The sequence below is a fragment of the Corvus hawaiiensis genome, chromosome 10 (genome assembly GCF_020740725.1).
Source record: "Corvus hawaiiensis isolate bCorHaw1 chromosome 10, bCorHaw1.pri.cur, whole genome shotgun sequence".
Classification (NCBI taxonomy): Eukaryota; Metazoa; Chordata; class Aves; order Passeriformes; family Corvidae; genus Corvus; species Corvus hawaiiensis.
In genome coordinates this window covers 27849985-27864163 of record NC_063222.1, presented here as the reverse complement: position 1 = coordinate 27864163, position 14179 = coordinate 27849985, and positions in this window count along the sequence as shown.

Genomic DNA, 14179 nt, shown 5'->3' with positions numbered 1-14179 from the left:
GTGAGGTACTGTCCTACCTTTGGAGAGGAGCCAAGCACGATGTTGAAAATGTCTGTTTTTCTTCTGGGTACCATCCAATTGCTACAGCAGCTATCACATGAATAAGAGTAAGCAACATTTTTCAAGGTTAGCAGGAGAATAAAGAGCTAAATAAACCTCTCAGTGAATTTAAAGTGAATGCAAGGTGAGACAACAAAAATGCAGAATGAGCAAAGATCTAAATATTCCATCTGGACATTCAAAAACCAGAAGGGACGATGGTTCTGTCAGGGGAGGAGCGGTGTCAAACAGCTTGGCTCTGAGCAGTTGAGTCAGCTTCAGCACAGTGCATTTGTTGGTCAAATCCACGTTTCCCAGTGAAACTCTCTGCAGTGTGACTTGTCTTGCCTGACCAGAATGTAATGAGAACACACTCGCGTGTGGCAGTACATGAGTTTCTGTGCTGCTGTTGACAGCTTCAATGGTTATTTTCATAAAATTGGAAAATAATCATAATGCTGCCCATGTAGAAAGTGGAAATATTCTGAGAAAGCTGAATTGTCTTTGAGATCTCTACGTCAAAGGGATGGAGGCAATGCAACACTGAATTACCAAATTATTCCAGCCATGGAACAGCAGAATCCAGGGCGTGGGAGGAGGGAAAGACAGAGTTCACAGGCACTGCCTGGTAGCCTTTGGAAAGAATATCTTGAAAACCTGTCAAATGTGGCCATTCCTTCGACATCTGCAGATGCAAGTAAACGTCTGAAGACAAGTTTGGGTTCTGAATGGAACAGCTGCACTGTTATTAGAAGATTCATAAAACCTACAAAAGACCTCATGAATTTCTAAAGCCTCTGAAATGAAGAGTGTGCAGAATAACATCTGCTCATCTTTCCTGAGGTCTATTGTTGCATCTGCCCTGACAAAGAATCCCAAAAAATGTGCATTGTTTGTATGTTTTCTAAACACTTTAGGAGACATCATTTCTAACAGCTCATTTGAATCTCCAGGAATATCCTTTGACACGAATTCCCCCTGCAATCAAACAGGAAGTAAGAGGAAAATCTGTTCTTGTTTTACCATTTGAAAAAGAAATCTGCTGAAAATCAAACAAGTACAGTTGCCGGAGGCACTGATGGGAATGGTCAGGCACTGAACGATTGGTCCCTTTCTGTGATTTCCTTTGGTCACACAGAGCTTTTGGTCCCACTAGTGACTGGAGGGAGGGAGAATACACGGGATTCTCAATGCCTGTAAAAACATTAGAGGGCTTTGGCAGTACTGAAATAATTGAGTGATGGTAACAGGAGTGTTAGTGAAGAGGTTATGCGAAAATGTACCGCCTTTTTTTCCCCCCTTCAAAATATTCCAAACAATAACAGATGCAAGACTGGTAAACCTGAAAGAATAATTAATCCCCTGTTATTGATTTAGCTTCTGAACAAGCTTTATTTCCTCATCCTTCTGAGTGTTATCCAGGTCGAGGGTTATTTTGTAAGATGGAAGATTTTCTGTGGAGAAGCTTGAAAAAGACAGTGCTGTAGGATAAGCCCTATAGAATCACTGAGCTATTTGGGGATTGTGCAGGTAAAATAGAAGTACCACTGCTGCTAGAAAAGCAGTTGTCTTTCTTCACTCCATCACCAAGGTCAATGAACAAACAAAGCCTTCATTTAGTGTTAGACCAACATGATCCTGAGATTTAACAGGTTTGAAAGAGGCAATGCGAAGAAAACTTAGAACATTTGAATTTTTCTAACTGGATAATTCTGGCTTCCTTCACTATGACCTTGTGAGTGTCTTGGGTAATCTCAATGAGGTACAGGGAGTTCCGTCTTGACTGACATTTTCTAATTGTTTCATGACCTTTTCTCCTCTCTGTCTCTCTTCCTCACACTCAAGTCAGTGCTTATTAAAATAAATTCCAAAATTTTATGTAATTAATATTGATTACTGTAGGCAGTGGTGCTGAAAATGCAGTTTATTGGCTATGCTGCCTCACAGACCCTCCTGCAGGAGCTGAAATTGTAGATCAGAGTGGTGGGACGCCTTTAGAATCTGCACCTCCAGTCTACTCCAGATAGGTCCAGATGACAGGTCCAGTCTCTCAGATTGGACTAATAGGATAACATTTCAAATATGACAAATAGAGTGATAATTTTAATATAATCCAGATGGATAATATTATTTGAATGGTATTTTTAATGTACACAAATATTATTTCAATGTCATCTCTAAATTAGGCAACAGGCCTCTTTGTTACTTTGAATAATTGGTAATTGAAAAGTCTTTCCCATCTGTTTATAATAAAAAACATCTGCTCAACATCTGCCAGAGAAGAAAAGTCTTTGGTGGGAGAGAATCTGTGGATTGGAGAAAATGGTCTCTGTTGAGAGGGCAGAAATCACTGGGTACACCTGCATTACCTGCCTGTTCCGATTTTAAGTTCACTCACTTCCAGAGATTGTTTCCTGAGAGGAGGAAGGGCTGCCAGCTGTACCTCAGCCTCATCTCTACATCCCCCTCTCCAGCCATTGTCTACCTCTGCCTGGATTTAATTTATTATTATTGCAACATTAATGAGAATCACACATTCATCTGAGAATCACACCACATTTTATTTTTTTATTTAGTAAAGTCAATTTGCACTTTATTTAGTCCATTCATACTATGGAATCTTCTATTCCATCTTCCATTGGCTCACATACATGAAGAACTTTAGAGACTAAATAAACCATTATATTTTCTATAGCACATGATCCCTGTGATGGATTTTCGAAGCAGAATTACGAAGTTTGCATGTTAATCACCTGCAATCCATGATGACCAGAAGGTTGGCCTCAAAGATCCAGATAGATTTGTACTTGGAAGTGTGTAATTCATCATGTTCACATAGAATTTCAGTTTCATCTAGGAAGATCTCTTCAAAATTAATGCAAGGAAAAATTTCATTTTACCAGGTCAGAAATACCCAAACCCTTGAGATCGGGACAGTTTTTCAGTCACCATCACATAGAACTGCTCTGAGTCTGGGTGCTATATGCAGAGTTCACAGGCATTTTAGAGTGTTTTACTTCTTAAATGTAAAACTAACGAAACCCAGAGTGATGATTTTTAGCAGCAGCATGTAAATACTCATCCAAACAGAGAGTTCAGCAGCATTTTGCAGGTGTGTGCAGAGCTGTAGGGATCCTGGGATGCACTGGCACGGACAGGGTGGCTGAGCCGCGGGCGCTGCGCCATCTGGGAGGCGGGGAAGGTGCTGCTCCTGCCCAGCCCGGCCCGGCTCTCCCGGCTCCCCAGGGCCCCCGGCTGTCCCCCTCCATCCGGGAGCAGGTGGGCAGCGTCAGCACAAAGGGAACCTCAGCCATGGCTGCCTCCTCCGGGCATCTCTGCTGGCTTTGTTCTGCCTCAGCTGGGGCCAGTCTGACCTGACATCTGCCATCAGGCATGAATTGCCCTTGGAGACATTAACCTGATCAATTATTCTGTAGTTGTCTTTAATAAATTCTCATTTTGCATTAAAACTGAACCACAGCCAAAGGCAAACCACTGTTGTGTGCAGCTCAGGCCATAACAAACAGTCCATGGAGTTTGTCATGGCCGGTGTCTCTCATCTCCTCTTTGATGATGATATGGACTGAGTTTAATGTGTGTAGGACAAGGGTTGTAGCAGAAAGCTCTCTCTGCAGCCATCCTTCCCCGGTGCACAGTGAGAACCATGTGTCGGTTTGTGCCCTCAAAGCTTGTTAAATCCTGCCTGCATTTAGGTTTCTCTTCATCCCTCTCCTATAGTCACAAATGCTTTTGTTACAAATCAAAGCAGTGAGGAGATGCATCTGTCTGCACCGTGAGAAGACATGCATGTCTGAACCTCTGCCACGCAGCCACATCCTCCTTTGAGCCACTTGGTAGAAAATACCTTCAGCTCTAAGAATCAGGAGTCCCTTCTGCTGCCGAACTGTGACAAAGTTGTGCCTTTAATCAATGTCAGAGCCAAACACACAGAGGCCATAGTGGAGTAAAAGCTTTGGTAGCACACAGCACATCAGAAGGCTGCCCTGGGGCATCTGAGACAGTGGCTGGCAGGTGACTATTTTCCATGGCAGCAAACCCAGGCCAAGTTCATGGCAGGGACACTCAGAAACAGCCATCTACGGCTCCAGGTTATCATTTGCAAGCAGTGAAAACAGTGATATATGAAATGCAAGAATGTCCTGTGAATGGCGTTTGTAGATGCAACTTCAGATCTTCATTTCATTGGATATATCAAACAGCTTGAATAACACTGGCAAGGAATTATCAAACAATTACAGGATTAATTTGCCCTTTCAAAATTTGATTACATGTTTTGTGTCATCTTATCCTGTCACTCAGGGAAATCATAATTATGTTTCCCTGCAGCATAAATGCTAGTGAAATGTGCTGTCCAAGTCAATCAGTGTTATGAAGAAATTAATCTAACCCAGTTCCTGTTGCTAATGAACTTCTCCATTAGCTGCGAGCTCTTGTCTGTGGTCTGTGCTGGTCAGGCAGAGCAGCTTCAGCAGCAGTTTTGCTGCCTCTCTCTCTCCTGGCTCTGTCAATGTGTTCCCATGTGCAGAGGGCATGGAGTGCATGTTTTTGTGGAGAGCTGTGTCCCCTGGCCATGGATCAGAACATGGGCTTTTGGTGTGATGGATCTGCGGGTGTGTTTGGGCTGAGTTAGAATGCGAATACACCAAAATGAGACAGGCTGAGCCTGGCACAGTGACAGCAGCGCAGGGTTTGCCTCTCACAGTCCCGAATTTGACAGGACACTGGCAAAAGGTTTACCTACAAAGCAATTAAAGAACACAAGTTCACAGTGCCACATAATTTTGGTGAGAAATTTGTTTTCTGTGCTGGTTCCTTTTAAACCGCCATGATTTGCTGCCCCAGTCACCTGGACATCAGTGACTGGGGAGTGGTGGACGTGGAGCTGCAAACACGACAGTATTGTCGAGGGGCAAATGCTGAAGATTTGAGAGTCCCTCGCCTTTGTGACTAAGTTAGACAGAGTCCATATTACATTATACTGGTCCTTTATGAAAAGCTGTAGCATAAGTTAAAATTTGTATTATATTTGATAAAATATGACAGAAGATACAATATAAGAAAAAGTGAAGTGCTGAGGTGTAGCCCTGTGTTCCCGCTCATTACCTAGCTCTTCATTCTTCCTATTGTAGTTCCTTTCACACTGTAGTACCTCTGGTTCTGGAATTAATTATTCAGCCATTCCTCCAACAAAGTACTTGAGTGCAGAGACAGTCAGTTGCTTAGAAGATGCTTATTTAGGTGACAACTCTACATGACAGTTAAACATGAAATAAATAATACTGTGGCATCCTCACCACAGCTTCCTGTCTGAGTCAGCAAGGAGAGGGTTGGTCTTTATTGCTGTTTCTCTTTAGCATGTGATCAGTATTGAGTTTCTTTCCAAGTACTTTGCTCATGGATGTTTCATGCTGGAGTTTTGGTTTCCAAGATAACATTCCTCCTCACTGAAAGACAACATAATTTTTCTGACTTGTCTTTTCATCAATTATGCCATGACTTCCCCCTGATAATACAGGGGGAAGATATTTCATTTCCATTTTAATAGCAGAACTCCCTTATGTGCAGTGATGAATGGTTGAGATCCTGACCTGACCTGAAGTCTGCTGAAATCAATAAGTGCCTTCTCTTGGCTTTTGTTGTCTTTAGATCAGGCTGTGGAGCATGATCCTGTCCACTGATGTCAGTGGGAATTCTATCTTTGATTTCACTGAGCACTGATGAAGACATTTAATGAACAGTGCATTTCATGGTGGCAGGCTCTTTCTCTGGTAAAATAAGCTACTTGCAAAATCTGGATTTCCTGGGGACACGATGTTATAGGTGGAGAAATGAAAAGTCAGATGGTCAAGTCTAGAAATTCACTGGGCTTTTCCTCCTGTCTTTAGTGTTTCTTTATGGCCAACATGACAGCAATTGTTGTTCCAGGTATTGTTATGATAAAGCCTCATGTGTTACTCAGCAAGCTGAATACCTCATTCCCCTGAGACATTCAATTGTCACTGAAGAGTCAATCCAAAATATTTTGTTGGCAATTTGGATTTGGAGATTAATGTTAATTTGATGACAAATACAGTTTTTCCTTTCCCTTTCCCATCCAGAAAGGCTCATTTAAAGTTTAGGTACATGAGTTCTGTGAGCCAGAGGAACAGAGAGCAGGTTCTCAAAGCACTGGTTGTTCCCCTGTGCACAGGAACCACCACGTCCAGACCACAGCTCCACCAAAAATGGGGCAGAATGGCTGTAAAGTCCACTCTGCTTCCTCTTCAACATGTGGGGAGCCTCTGGCAACTGAAGACATTAACTTCCTGTGTCTATATTAGTCTTAACTGTCCGCTATGTGGTTACCATATCATCTATATGTGGCACTTGGCTTTGCAGTCAGCTCATTTCTGAGCAGCTTCGTGAGCAGCAGGTCACAGACAGCCTGACCTGGGCCAGCTGCACAGATGAAGTGAACCTGCATGTGTCTCAGAGGAAGACGAAGAGCATTTAAATATGCCAGCTGGAAAGCATGTGCTGTTTCCTTTACTCCTGCTCCGACCCTGACAGTCCCACAATGTGCATCTGTGTAGGAGCGGGAGGGTTGTGTGGCCTTAGGCCTGTTAAGCCATTTTGGCAGCCCTGATGTGTCAATAATCCCCTCCTGAATTAAAGCTGGGCAGCAGCTCCTGCTCAGCCTCTTGGGCACTCCTGCCTGCTCCCTTTGATTTGCTCGAGGTTAGCAATGGCTTCATTCGGGGTGGAATGCTTTTGGGATAGAACTCCCTGGCCAAAGCTGGTGGGAGGCTGCTAAGGATTAGTCCCACCTCCCTGTCTCAGGCAGCATCTCTGGGTAGTGCTTGGAACAGAAATCACTTGCCATTGGAACAACACACAAAGACATAACCAATGACTCCAGTTTATCCTACATGCTGGGCCAGAGCTGCCTGCTCCCTTTGGATGCCCAAGCACTCCTTTGTGCAGGCTGGACTGGGAACGTAGCTGAGGATGGGTTTATTCCACTGTCACTGGAGTTTCAGTGGTGGCTGAGGACTAAGCCAGTCTGTTTTGCACCACCAGAACAGTTTCAATCCAAAAGCTAAACCAAGAGAGGTGGATGTGTGCTCCACAGGTCCGAGTCCCTGGATCACAGCTGCCCTTGTTTTCTGGTTCTGCAGGAATGCACACAGATTTTCCAATTTGAGTTTGCTGGCCCCTCCCAGCTCAGCCCCAGATGTCAACCCTGCTCTTGGCTCCCTGCTGCCCAGGACAGCCCTCACCACTCCAGCTCTGAAGGCCCCTTCATGTGGAATCCATTGGCTTCAGCAGCAGCAAAGTCTGAGCCATGTTTTGACTTGAGAAAACTCCTTGTGTTCTTTAGAAGGTTCATACAATTCCCAACTGCCTAAAAACATGACCAAAAAAGCCCTTTCCAGCTCCTCTAGGGATGTAAGTCCTATCCTATCTCTCCAAATGAGGAAGACACAGCTGCTCCAGAACTTTAGGGGTGGATCTGCATGTTCATTAACTGCCTGGACAGTAAATTGAGTTTAAACATCCAGAGCACTATTCATTTTTATCTTCAAAGCTTTGGAAACCCATCTTGCTCTGTAATGATATGGAGAAAACAAATAAAGCAAAAGGATGCACATTTACAGAAATATAGAATATGTTGTATCTAAAACTACATTTAACCTCAGCTGAAAAATCAGAATAATATATGCCAAGATCTGCTTAATTACTCAGAATGGAAGGATAAAACATTCTTGATACATGAAAAGCAAAGCCTTGTCCAGCTTTGGTCCATGCTGGGAACTGTTCAGCAGTAACAGGGAAGGGCACACACTGCTGGGATGGATGGGAAGCAGGCAAGGTGCTTCAGATTAACATTCTGATGCAACCAGAGGGGCTCAGCACGTCTGAGTAATTGACTGCAAATTGGCAGGTGGCTGTGGTAAGAGGATTACCATGAATCCAGTTAGATGGCAAGGGTAACAAAAGAGTAGCAAGCAAAATAACATTGCTTTTTTCATTCCAGTTAAACTAAGTGAACACCAACAGCTTTGAAGCATACTTGAATGACAGCTTTTGATGTCAGCTCCGAGCTTCCCCAAAGCTCCTCTTCCCTTTCTCATCTCCTATCCTGAGCTCCCCAGGGCTCTGTCCCTGCTGCCTCCACTTGCACCGAGTGTCTGGAAGTTTGCCCTGCCGCATTGGTCTGACAGCACCTCGGCTGCTGGACTGTCACAGGCAGAACTGCCCTTGAAGGGCACCAAGAGAAGGACCTCAACATCCCTTGTTCTTTACAGCATCACCAAAAAGCCTCATGAATGCAGTGTGTCAGGCCTTGAGCCATTCCAGTGTCCCAGTCTCTGAGCATGTGGCACTGGGGCACAGGGATTGTTCACTGATGTGTGTGAACTGAGGTGGTCTGGCACCTCTTCCCTGATCCATTCAATGTCTGGTCCCATCTCCCTTCTGTTACCAAGAGATGGCACAGCCCACTCCAGACAGATCTGAGACAGCCTGAGTTAAGTTTAAAGAGCTAATCTCCAGGTTGGAAGAGAAGGTGGAAGAGAAATCATCTCTTCCTGCAGGACACCCAGCCTTGGGCAGATCATGCCAGAACCAGCTGCTGGTGGAGAGGGCTCTGTTCCAATGGGTGCTATTCCCAGCTCCCCTTCCCCAGCACCAGGTGATCCCATCCAGTTCTTGAAGCTCTTGGCATTTTATTGCACTTCCAACTGCAAGAATGTCAGAGGACATAGAGCTGTAGAACCATGGAATATCTTCCCTGTTTGGGAGGCAAAGGTTGGTAGTTACAAACGAGACATTCCAAAAGTCAGCATGTGCTGGGTGCTGAGGGAAGGCCCCCAGGAGCCACAGTTCCCTCCCTGCTATTCTAACCAAAGGAAGGCCGGTGTGGAAGGAGGCAGGTTGGTGAAGAACAGAAGGTTTAAGGTTTGCTCGGCTCCACAGACCCTGAATTTCACACAAAAACCCAGGATGGCAAAACACCTGCCAAAGAACAGATCTCTTTGGCTCATAAATAAATTACTTGATTTTTCTGTAGAAATTACTATTTAGGTCAAATCATTACCCAAGCAAGGCCATGTTATGTCTCAAGGCAGACAAGTTTTCCTACAGTGCGTGGTGCAGCATGGAGTCTCTTTGTCACATTTATCACCTGCACAGTGCTTACGTGTGCAGTGGTGTCCATGTCACAGGAGTCTGTGACAGAATGAAATAGGTGCAACATGCAGTGGTGCTTCGCTCTTGCCTGAGAGATCTCAGAAATGACAGCCTGCTTCCCTCTCTCCTGGTTGTTGGCCCTTTTGGTTTCCAGCTTAGGACTCAGTCATACCGAGATGGCTCCGTCTGTGTCTCTGTATTCCAATTGCAGCATGGGAGGGTGAGCCCACACAAGGCATCTTCTCTCTCAAACACTTGGGCCATTTTGATGTGCTGCACCCCAGATGAATTCAAAGACGAGCTCATATTGTACAGAGCAACGTGACACATTAGAAGAATGTGATGTGGCATGAAACCTGTGGCACTGTGTTGATGAGCTCTGTTGATTCCTTCATTCTCTCAGTCTCACACTAATTTTAGACCATTTCCAGTAATAAGAGTTTCCCAAGAGAGTCTGGCTTCCCTTTTCCGTCCCTTTTCTCCATTCCCATGTTAGTTCCTTTAGCTCTCACTCCACTGCTTTCCCCCCCAGTCAGGGGGTATTTCCTGGTGACTGCAGAGGGATTAGGTCTGGGAGCACGACTTTGCCTGGCTGGGGTCCCCAAGCCAAGCCCTGATGGCACCACACCACGAGGAGAGCTGGCTCCAGCTCCAGACAGGGCTGGCAGCTGCTGAGAGCAGCAGCACTTCAGTGGCAACAAATCATCCCAAACCAGTCCTGCGATGAGAGGGAGACAGTAACTGCAGGCTGGTAGGGAAGGTTTGCCAGCTGCCCGGGCAGGACTGCTAGAGCCAGCTCTATCTCCAGCTATCTGTAGTAAGGAAGGCAGCAGTGTGAGCCAAACCAAAAAGATAATCCTTGCTGTGGCAACACAGCGTGTCTGCATGCAGGCAGGGGAGCTGGCCTCTGTGAGGATAGCTGCAAGGGGGTAAATTCCCCAGGGATGTACCACTGGCTCCAAACTGCCAGAAACGTGGGACTGCTGGCCAGCAGACAGCTCGATTAAAGCCTTGAAACTGGAGAAGAATGAGAACAAAGGTATCATTATAGAAATAAAATATGTATCATTATATACAGCTTTATCTGACACTAAGATTAATGGAGATCTTTTCAAGAGTTTCTGTGGGCCCAAGCCATTCAGTCTTCAGAGGAAGAAAGTGCTTGAGATCTTGAAGGACTCTTTCTGTTCTTGGTTTTCTCCCTGAGCTGTGTTTCCCTTCAACGGGTGTCTCTGATACTTTGTGCTTCTGCTAAAGCAAATAGATCATTTTGCTTTTTGTTAGTTCAGTTTAGCCAGAAGTTGGGAGAAGGACTAAGCAGAAATAATGCAAGAGGTTTTTGCCACGGAAATGAGGCAGGAAAAGTCCCGTCCAAATGGCTCACGCAAGTGCAAGGAAGTGTCACCAGTTCCTCCTCGGGAACGGATGGCAACTGCTGCAGTGCCACTTTGTGGTGGGATTGAGAAACAGATCCACGGAAAATGCACCTTTACCAAGAACAGTTGAGGAAATGAGGAGCTGTGACACTGAGCTGTGGTTTAACTCGGCTCAGCTCGGGTCGGCTCTGAAGAGAGAAGGGTCACGGTCTGACCTGAGGGTGAGCGACCTCCAGGCCCTTTGTCCAAAGCAAGTGGGTATTCCCAAAACACTACTGACCTCGCCAGGGTGCCTCCCTCTAACCTCTCCAGAGCCGGGACTTGTCCAGCCTTTGGCACTTGAGCATGTCATTGGTTTGATCCTAATCTAAACTTGACTTTGATCCAAAGATCTTTTATGCTGATCAACTCAAGAATCCATGAATTTCTCTTTTTTAAATGTCAGAGGTGTCACTTTTCTGAAACAAAGCCTATTCTTGAATCTGTTTCTCAAACTTGAGCTTTGTGTTTCAGTATCAGAGAGCATTATCACATCAACTCTCATGACATCAAAATGAAATCAATTTACGTTCCATGCATACTGTTCTGACCATGTCCAACAATACTGGTGTGATTTCCCTGGTTGCAGTGGAGCATTACTCCCACCACTTGCATGGAGGCTGGAAAAGGAAGAATATCCTGCTTCTATTAGTACAGACACAGCAGAATCTTAAGTGCGGCCAGTATCTGCACAGATTTGCTGCTATGATACTGTCAGCCAATATTTACATCATTTCTTGCCCAAAAAATGTTGTGTTTCCTTAAAAAACACATTTGCATAGTAAAAAACAAAGGCTGGTTTTACAAGAACTCCTTCTTGGTTCATGGACTGCTAAATGTTTCCAAGAATCACATTTAGACAAGGGTTAAGTGATCTTCTAGTCCGGGCTGAAAGGTCATGAGGGCACATTGTGTTTACTGGAGGTTTATTGCTTGCCTGGTTTTGAGGAAGGAGAAAGGGCCACACAGGGCTGGATGACTCTATGAAGAGCAAAAGAAATAACAACATCCAACATGAGCACAGGAACTGAAGTCACAGATTGCAGGCTGGAAGTTGTGGTTGTCACTGAGGCAGTGACACTGTCCTTGCTGTGGTACCTTTGTGTCATCATCCCTCATGTCATCCACGAGGTGTTTCTGATTTTCCCTTTGAAGTTACAAATCCCAGGCTGCCTCATTCCAGCTGCAGCATGCAGCCCCAAAAGCCAGCATCTGTGAAAAGAAAGCTGCATCCTACAGAAAACAGGATATGCCAAAGAATCTTTGTCCCACAGCCTTGTCCTGTATCTCCAGTGATCTCACTGCTGACCCACCCCACTGCCATCATGTCCAGGGACACATGTGGCCAGCCTGATGCCTTCTCTCTTGCTCTGCTTGGTGGTCTCATTCCCCACCACACTCTCATGGAGCAGCGGGGGATATCTGGGCCACCAAGCCATTGAGGACACTTGTAAAAAGAAGGAATTGTTGGTTCCTATGGCATTGCTCTGCCTTCAACAACCCTTTGGTTTCCTTTCAAGTGAAATCTGCTTCAGAGCAGTTACCATCTCCATGGCTCTGTGGCTTCTTGCATCCCTGTACTCCCCAGCATTCAGACGCTGGTTTGGGGAGATTCAGGGCACCTGAATGTACAAAACAGTCAGTGCTTTGCCCTGTTTTCATTCTTGTCTCTGGGGAGAAAGATGGGGCTTCTTTGAGCCTTTTTGTCTTGTCTCCTGCTAAGTGACAGGAGGCCAACATTAATATTGCTGGTGATTTCATCTCCTCTTGTGTTTTCCTACTGCATCCTTGTGACTGAAATCCAAGGATCTGGAATTCATGTCCTCAATGAAGTCCCACGGCAGAACTGAACTCCAGGAAAGCAAGTCCTGGGCATAGCAGGGAATGTTAAATTGCTGACATAGTTCCACTGAGCTGTCCCAGAGGGAGAATGAGCTGGAATAAAGCAGAAGATGGGTGCTCATCCTCTGGGCTGTGTATCTGTGTCTGAATCTTCCTTGCAGTGTTTCCTACACATCTGCTGATGCTTCTTCCTGCCTTACACATCTTCAAAACCTGACTAATCCTTTGCCAATGTCCAGAGATCATCAGAGGAACTGACAAAGGGATCATAGTTTCCTTTTTCTAATCTCCACGTGAATATGACCAACACCTTAATTCTTTCAAAATTCAGCAAGAAGTGAGGCCATAGGTGCAAGAAACGCCACTGAGTTCAGAAGCTTTAAGCAATAACTAGTAACTGGAAATTGCAACTACTACATTACCCTGGTTTAATGCGCTGGGGTCTGGGCCCTGCCCAGGCCAGGAGGTGGGGCTCAGCCCTGCTGTCCCAGTGTGCAGAGAGCAGGAGCTGCTGCCCGCTCCAGCACCGCTCCAGCCCCGCTCCGGCCCCTCTCCAGCCCCGCTCCAGCCCCGCTCCGGCCCCTCTCCGGCCCCGCTCCGGCCCCTCTCCAGCCCCGCTCCAGCCCCGCTCCGGCCCCTCTCCGGCCCCGCTCCGGCCCCTCTCCAACCCCGCTCCGGCCCCTCTCCGGCCCCGCTCCGGCCCCGCTGCTCCCTCTGAAGCGCAGCAGCTCCGGGCTGCGCACGGCCGGGCTGTGGGGCAGGGATAGTGCCGACAGAGCAAAACCAAGCCGTGCATCCACCGCCTGCGGTATTGTGTAGGAGGGTACGGAACCCCAAGTCAGCCTGGGGGGGTTTCTCTCACCACTAGTTATTGCTGAGCAGGATGTAGCGTGACAGGAGGGTGACTGGGGGAGAGCAGCTCACTGCGGGAAACGCCAGTGTGGGACCAGGGCAAGGACTGACAGAACATAACTGCGACAGCCAGAGTTAGCTGAGTAAGTGAGAAAAAAGAGCCACAGGCATGTTCTCAAGCAACAAAGACATTAACTGAGGCCCTGAGGTGTGATGTGTGGGCAGGTTCAGCCCTGTTGGGGCCTTTGCACATCCTTAGAGGGTCCCTGCCCGGCAGAGGCCGTGACCTGCCTCAGCACTCCCTGCGCCTGGCACGGAAACCCCACCCGAACGCCGGGAGCAGCAGGGACATGAGGCGAGCCTTTGGAAACGCTCCGCCAGCCCTGCTCTGCGCGGATGGCCCGGAGCTGGCTGTGGCTGCACAGCTGCTTAACTCCAACCACAAGGGGAAATCGAGGCTGCAGCTACAGCTGCAGAAATTCCAGAAATTCCTGCTTCGGGTTGCCTGTGATGCAAATCAGGGCGTGAGCCCGGGAGAACCAGTGCTAATGCTGATCTCTCTCTGCTTCCTCACAAAACGACGGCTTGCTTTCCTTTAAAGAAAATGTGGCTTACCTTAAATTTATGAGAAAAGAGCAGATAATTAGATGCTATCAACCGGCACAGCTCCAAGCATTTAAGTTCTGGGTGATTTCTGCATTACCTGGTGAGAGGGACTGAGCAATCCTGCACCAGTCCCAGTCAGGCATTACCCAGTGATTAACTGCAATACTGGGTTTGAACAACCTGCATTGTTCTGATCATTGAGTCCAGTCCCCTGGTACTCCCTGAAGGACTGT